Source organism: Chrysochloris asiatica, unplaced genomic scaffold (assembly GCF_000296735.1).
Source record: "Chrysochloris asiatica unplaced genomic scaffold, ChrAsi1.0 scaffold00066, whole genome shotgun sequence".
Classification (NCBI taxonomy): domain Eukaryota; kingdom Metazoa; phylum Chordata; class Mammalia; order Afrosoricida; family Chrysochloridae; genus Chrysochloris; species Chrysochloris asiatica.
Genome location: NW_006408584.1, coordinates 3,517,577 through 3,525,845, shown reverse-complemented (window position 1 = coordinate 3,525,845; position 8,269 = coordinate 3,517,577).

The following is an 8,269-nucleotide window of genomic DNA, read 5'->3' as shown; positions in this document are numbered from 1 at the left end:
ACTTACAGCCTCCAGAATTCTGACAAAATAAATGTGTTGTTGTTGTTTTTTTAAGCCACCCTATGTGGCATTTCTGCCCCAGCTGCTTAGGAAACTAAGACTTAGTATATGACTTCTTTCTTTACTCACCTCTAATAGTATTTTCAAAAACCTCATATATATGCGAAAGCTGGACAGACAATAAGGAAGACCATAGAAGAATTCATGCTTTTGAGTTATGGTGTTGGAGGAGAATATTCAAAGTGTCATGGACTGCCAGAAGAACCAACAGATCTGTGTTGGAAGAAGTGCAGCCAGAGTGCTCCTTGGAGTCCAGGATGGCCAAACTTTGTCTCTCATACTTCAGACATATTGTCAGGAGGGGCGAGTCACTGGAGGATATCACGTTTGATAAGGTGGAGGGTCAGAGAAAAAGAGGAAGACCCCGAACGAGATGGATTGGCTAAGTAGCAGCATCAATGGACTCAAGCGTGGCAACAGTAGTGAGATTAGCCCAGGATCAGGCAGTGTTTCGTTCTGATGTGCATAAGGTTGCTATGGGTCGGTACTGACTCAATGGCACCTAACAACAACAGAAGAGCCCTGATTGCATAGTGGGTTACGCATTGAGTTGTTTACCACAACGTCAGAAGTTCAAAATCCACCATATTGCAGGAGCTTTTTCTGCTCTAGAAAAGATTTACAGTCTCAGAAACCCTATACACAGGGTCACTATGAGTCGGAACCGACTCAATACCATTCTGTCACTGAAGTGTGCTCACTCAAAGCCAATGACTTATTCTTGAAGTATTATTTGGGTGTCATTCTGTGAGCAAAAATGATCATGCTGTCTCTAATAATAGCTCAAATCAAAGGAACTTAAGGATAGTTGTCTGCTTCCAGTAAATGCTACTGAGCACTTTGGGTTCTCTAAATGGGAGCAGACAGTGTCATCATTCTCCCTTGAAGCAGCTGGTGGGTTTGAACAAGACCTTGCAATCAGCAGCTCCAATGCCTCCAGTGTTTCTTCCTTTAAATATAAAAGCTAAGAAATACCCTCAAATACCCATAGCCAATAAAATACCCATTAGCCAATAAATTATTACTTATAATTTTTATCAACTAAAACTATAAAGTATACTCAATGAAGTGTAGTGGAGAGGAGTAAGAATTAAAACTAGTAAGTCAGAGTTCAAATTCTATCTCTACTACATACTAACTGTGTGACTTACAGTAAGTTACTTAAGCTCTCTGTGCTTCAATTTTTTGATTTTCAAAGTAGAACTAGCACAAACTTCATGAAGTTGTTGGGAGGGCTAAATGAATTAACAAATGCAAATAGTTAAAGAAGTGCCTGCACATAATTAGTGCTGTTAGTTTTCCAGCTTTTATCAGAAAGCTTAAGTGATTTAAGTGATAAATGGCGAAAAGTTGTAACAGACTTCATTTTGGTTGGATCCACAATCAATGCTCATGGAACCAGCAGTCAAGAAATCAAAGAAATTATAGCAGTAGGCAAGCCTGTTGCAAAAGACCTCTTTAAAGTGCTAAAAAAACAAAGATGAACTTTGAGAACTAAGGTGCAACTAAGTCAAGCCATCAGTATTTTCAATGACCTCATACACATGCAAAAGTTGTACAATAAGGAAGACTAGAGATGAATTTTTGCATTTGAATTGTGATGTTGGCAGGAAAATATTGATAGCACCATGACCTGCCAGAAGAACAAAAAAATCTGTCTTGGAAGAAGTGCAGTCATACAGCCAGAATATTCCTTAGAAGTAAGGACGATGAGGCTTCATCTCATGTACTTTGGCCATATTATCAGGAGGGACCAGTTCCTGGAGAAGGGCATCATGCTTAGTAAAATGGAGGGTAAGTGCAAATGAGGAAGATCCCCAATGAGGTTGGCAGACCCCGGTGGCTGCAACAATGGGCTCAAGCATAACAACAAGTGTGAGGATGATTCAGGACTGAGCAGTATTGCATTCTGTTGTGCATAGGGCTGCTATTAGTCAGAGACAACTTGACAGCACCGAACAACACAACATGTTAGTCTTTGCTATAGTTATACTTTCTATTATTGCAATGTTAGCTACAATAGTAGACTGATTCTAAGATAGTTTCACACGATCCCCACTTTCTGGTGTTCACATCCTACAAGTATTCCCTTACCTTTAAATGTGGGTGGGATGAGAACTTACTTCTAACTAATAGAATATGGCAAAAAAAAAAAAAAAATATATATATATATATAAACATGTCATGATTAAGTTATTTGAAACTGTGACTTCTATCTTGCTAACAGATTGTCTCTAGTGCCTTCTTTGCCTGTTTTGATGGATTGAAGCAAGTTACCACATTGGAGATACTCATGTAGCGAGGAAATGAGGGTAGTTACAGCCAAAACCATCTTGAGGAATTCTGCCAACAATCATGTGAACTTGGTAGCATATCCTCCCCCAGACATGCCTTCAGTTTAACTCTTATCTCTGGCCTATACCTGAATTGCAGCCTGTGGGAGACCCTGACCCACATCCGCGTACCCAGATTTCTGACCCACAGAAACTGACATAATAAGCCTGTGTTGTTTGGGGCTGCTAAATTTTGTGGTACTTTGTTATACATCAATAGGTATCTAATACTCAAATCATTGCTCAGTAATTGCTAATATTTTCCTTTTTCTATATTATACAAGGAGCTCTGGTAGCATAGTGAATTGTGTGCTGGGCTGCTAATCACAAGGTCAGTAGCTCAAATCTACCAGTCATTCTGCAAGAGAAAGATGAGACTTTCTGTTCCCATAAAGAGTTACTCCCTCAGAAACCCTATACAGGGTCACTATGAGTGTGAACCAATTTGTTGGCACACAACCACCACCATATTATATATACAAAGGGACTTCAATAAGTACATGGAAAAATTCCATTATCTTTTAATTCCCTTTTCCACAAACTTGTTAAAGCCTCTAGTATTTCTCTTTTAATGTGATTTCACTTAGAAAACATTCTTTAAAGCATTTTTATCGTAAAACATACATGCAGTTCATCCAAACTGGGCTTATGCCTCCTTTGGTCATCATAATGCTCTTTCTTTGATTCAGTTTTATCAGCAATACTAACTACTCTTTATGAAGTGCCTACATGACAAATGCAGACATTATACCAAGCACCCTACCAATATTATTTCACACAAACCTTGAGAGGTGATTATTATTACCTCTAGCTCACAGGCTCACACCTTTATTTCACACCTTCAGCACACAGGACTAGTGTTCAGAGAGACTGAAATTCTTTTCCAGTGCCACAGCAGATGCTGTAAATTCTCAAAACAAAACAGAACAGAAAGTCTCCACTATTAATGCTCACAACTGTTCTCAAGTTGAATATTCTTTCTACAAACAGTCCACAAAGATCTCCAAGATGTTACTCCTCTTTTATCTTCATTCCTGTCACCTAGAAAACTGTAATGCATCAAAGACCATTCAAACTGTCCTTTTCTGTGTATTGACACTGAAATCCAGGCAACACTCATGCTAAAGGACAGCAATATCTAGCTGATGTCCTATGTTAAGAACCATCTTGATACACAGCTATCTCTGGAAAAGATAAGATGGTATCATCAATAGCTCAGAGTCACACCAAATGTTATCATTACAGTATGCAATGGAGCCTCCAAAACATTTTTCTGCCTAAATCCAAGGTTAGGCAGACATATGCCCACACATATCAAGTTCAAAATTATGATTACCATGACAGTCATAACTCACCCTCAAGCACACAGGTAATATTTTTAGCTGTTAGGTGATAGTAGGAATGTTATAGCCTAAAATATATGTGTAATATGGTCAGATTACTCTTAATACAAGATTGGTTCATTTAGATTTCCGTTACTCCAAGGTTGTGTATGTTTATAATAAGCTGATTCACCTGAGTGTGATTTTTGCACTTAAAGAAATGTATGTTTCAAATTCAAGGGGCAATAATTGCTTGCAAATTTTAATTAAAGTACTTAGAGCTTAAAATAGGTAGTGTTTGAGCTCAGCATTCAAAAGCAGGAAGTGAGGATAATACAACCTAAGAGAGAATTTAAATAGTTAAGTTAAAGTGACTCAGGAAGTAAAGAAGCTGCTTGTTTATGAAGCATAAGAGAAACCTCAAGATTTAACTTACATTATAGATGAATGTAAGAATTTCCTCTCATTAAGTTTTATGTTCTGATGATCTGATATTGATGTTGTTTTTAGGTGCCATTGAGTCGGCACTGACTCATAGCGACCTCATGCACAACAGAAGGAAACACTGCGCCAACCTCACAATAGTTGCTATGTTTGAGCCCATTGCTGCTGCCACTATGCCAATCCATCTCACTGGATGTCTTCCTCTTTTTCTATTACCCTCCACTTTACTGAACTTGATATCCTTCTCCAGGGACTTGTCTCTCCTGACAACATGTCCAAAGTAAGAGAGACAAAGTCTGCCATCCTGGTTTCCAAGGAACATTCTAGTTGTACTTCTTCTAATATAGATTTGTTTGTTCTTTTGGCAGTCCATGATACCCTCAATATTCTTCTTCTACACCATAACTCAAATGCATCCATTCTTCTATAGTCTTCCTTATTCACTGTCCAGTTTTTGCATGCATATGAGGTTATTGAAAATACCATGACTTGAGTTGGGCACATCTTAGTCCTCAAGCTGACATCTTTGCTCTTCAACACTTTACAGAAGTCTGTGCATTCGATTTGACTATTGCAATATGTCATTTAATTTACTGACTGTTGCTTGCATGAGTGTTGATTGTGGATCCAAGCAAAATGAAATCTTTGACAACTTCAATATTTTCTTGATTTATATAGATGTTGTTTATTAGTCAAGTGGTGAGGATTTTTGTTTTCTTTACATTGAGGTGCTGTGGTCTTTGTTCTTCATCAGTATTTTAAGTGCTCTTTGCTTTCAACAAGCAAGGTTGTATCATCTGCATATCGCAGGTTGTTAATGAGTCTTCATCTAATCCTGATCATATTTTTCTTCATATAATCCAGTTTCTCAGATTATTCACTCAGCATACAGATTGAATAAGTATGGTGAAAGAATACAACCCTGACACACATCTTTCCCAATTTTAAACCATTTGGTGTTTTTTTATTCTGTTGAAACAACTGCTTCTTGGTCTATGTACAGGTTCATCATGAGCACAATTAAGTGTTCTGGAATACTCATTCTCCACAATGTTGTCCATAGTTTGTCATGATCCACACAATTGAAAGTCTTTGCATAGTCAATAAAGCACAGGTAAACCCTTTCTGGTATTCTCTGCTTTCAGGCAAGATCCATCTGATGTCAGCAATGATATCCATTGTTCCATGTCCTCTTCTGAATTTGACTTGAACCTCTAGAAGTTCTCGGTCAATGTATGGTAGCAGCAGTTTTTTTAAAAATATCTTTTGCAAAATTTTACTTGCATTCAATATTAATGGTATTGTCCAATATTAATGATATTATCTGATGTATGCATTTAAGTTACTCTTGTATATGCATTTCTAAAAACATAGTATAATATGATATGAACATATAATCTTGAAAACCAGCATATAGTCATGTGCTTGTGCCTGGAAACAAATTCTGGGGAAGAAAGAAGAAACAGGATACGAGACAAAAGGAAGCAATATATGTCTAGTCTCCCCTTCCTTTGTGGGTTTCTTGGGTATCATTGGCTACTTTAGGAAAATGATGAGTGGGTTGGCTCCAAAGGATGATGAAATTATTAGAGTTGATCTCAGACAACACTATGCGAATGTATTTGATGCACTATAGGAACTTTTAATCTAGTAGAAACATAGATTTCTGAGACAATATTTAGATATCCAAACATCTCTCTATCCATAAATATCATATATCTATAATTGTATATGCAAAGATAATCAAGCTAGGATTCCAAAGTCCCTCCCCCCTTTTTTTCTTTCATTCAAAACTTGAACTATGTGAAAACATTGAACTCTAGAACACCACAAGAATATAAGATCCCTCAGGAGTATAAGAGAAATTTTGGAATTGTTTTAGCAGCTACAAAGTACAAAATGGATTATTTAAAACTAGTATTCTAGTTGATCTTCCCATTCAGCTTTGCATACCCAATTATCAAAATAGTGGCCTCAATTTTTTTTTTTTTTTAATGCACCAAACTCCTGAGGATGGAGCAATATAGTAAATGAATCACATGCACCCTCATATCTTTCTAAAAGTTTATAAAATGAATTTATATTTTAAAACAGTGGGTCTCTCCTAACTAGAACTATCAGTATTACCTGAGAGCTTTCTAGAAATGAACATTTCTCAAGTTCCTCCCATATCTACTGAATTTAAACACTGGGATAATATAATCTTTGTTTTAAGAAGTAGTCCAGGTGATTTCAGGAGACCTAAGAGTCCTTGTGTGGCACTGTAGAAAAAGCATTCAACAGCTACCCGCAAGGTGGGCCTTCAAACCCACCAGCCTCTCCTTGGGAACCTTACACAGGGTTGCTATGAATCGGAACTGACCCAAGGGCACTTAACAACTACACCAACAAGGTATGCAACAAACAACAGGGATACAATGGTTAAGCACTCAGCTGCTAACCAAAAGGATCAAACCCACCCAGTGATTCAGTAGGAGAAAGATCTGGATATTTGCTCTTGTAAATATTACAGCCTAGGAGATTTTATGAGGGCAGGTCTTTTGTTAAATGGGGTCAGTATGAGTCAAAATCAACTGAAGAGCACTTAACTAACCTACTAACCAAGTGATTTGGGTGCAGGGTGAAGTTTCAAAAGCCTTGATTTAACAGCACAGAAATATGAGAAACAGTAACATCAGTTGCCCAAAAATGATGAAGTATTTCTGGGAAATAGATAGCAGATCAATATCAATGTAGAGCCTCAAAGAAATACAAGAAAAAACCACAGGGCTTATCATGTACAGAAGAAAATATATGCCAAACAGAAGCAGTTCAGGAGAAACTTTATTTTACACACACACACACAAAAAGCCTCACCCCTTAGGCTCCTCCACACTCCCTACTTGTGCCAAATAACAGGAACTATGGCCTTTATTCTTCACCAAAGGAGTTTTAAGGTAATGCCAGCAAAGCAAGATTAGACTCCAAATGGTTACTTATGAGAGAGGTGAGTGACCCCACATTAAGAACATGTTGCAGCCCCTCCCCAACATCACATTCCAACATTTATTACTAATAGCACAAGGAGATCTCCACAGAGAGGTTAACAGTAATTCTCAAATAAAGAGATGCATTAGGCAAACAATAATTGTGCATCATATCAGGAAAGCCAACCCTATAAAAAGAAAAGAGCACCGAACTCAGTAAGCAGAAGATCTAGAACTATGAAAAGGAGTTAACCAAAGGTTGAAAAGAGTTTTAAAATCCTTATATCACTTAATGATATCAAGTGGCTATGAATAACAGAAAAACAAACTAAAGTGAAACAGTTGCATAAAGCATACATACACATTCTTCCTTAAATTTAGTCATGAAAAGTAAATAACACTCATAGTCCAATTTTCAGCCAAGAAATAGGTATATGAGTGGGGCATCAACACTAATAAGGTATACTCACCATGTATTGGGCACCACTCATTTGTCAGTGTGTCATACTGTGGTGGCTTACATGAGGCTATAATTCTGGAGGCTATGCCATGGATATTTTAAATACCAGCAGGGTCACCCATGGTGGACAGGTTTCAGATGAGCTTCTAAACAAAGACAGACTAGGAAGAAGGAGAGAATGAAATACAATGCATAAATATCAATATCCTAGGTATTGTTGTTGGTCTATGTACAGGTTCGCCTCATGACCACAATTAAGTGTTCCAGAATACTCATACTTTGCAATGTTGTTCATAGTGTGTCATGAGCCACACAATCAAAAGCCTTTGTATAGTTAATAAAGCACAGGTAAACATCTTCCTGATATTCTCTGCTTTCAGCCCAGATCCAATGGACATCAGCAATGATATCCCTTGTTTCACGTCCTCTTCTGAATCCAACTTGAACCTCTGGAAGTTCTTAGTTAATGTGTGCCTGCAGCCATTTCATTATTACTTTTAGTAAAACTTTGCTCGCATGGGATATCAAACATACTGTTCGATGATTTCCTCATTCCACTGGGTCACCTCTCTTTGGAATGGGCACAAATGCAGATCTCTTCCAATCAGTTGGCCAGATAGTTGTCTTCCAAAGTTCTCAGATTAGATGAGTGAATGCCTCCAGAGCTGCCTCACTTTCGTGAAT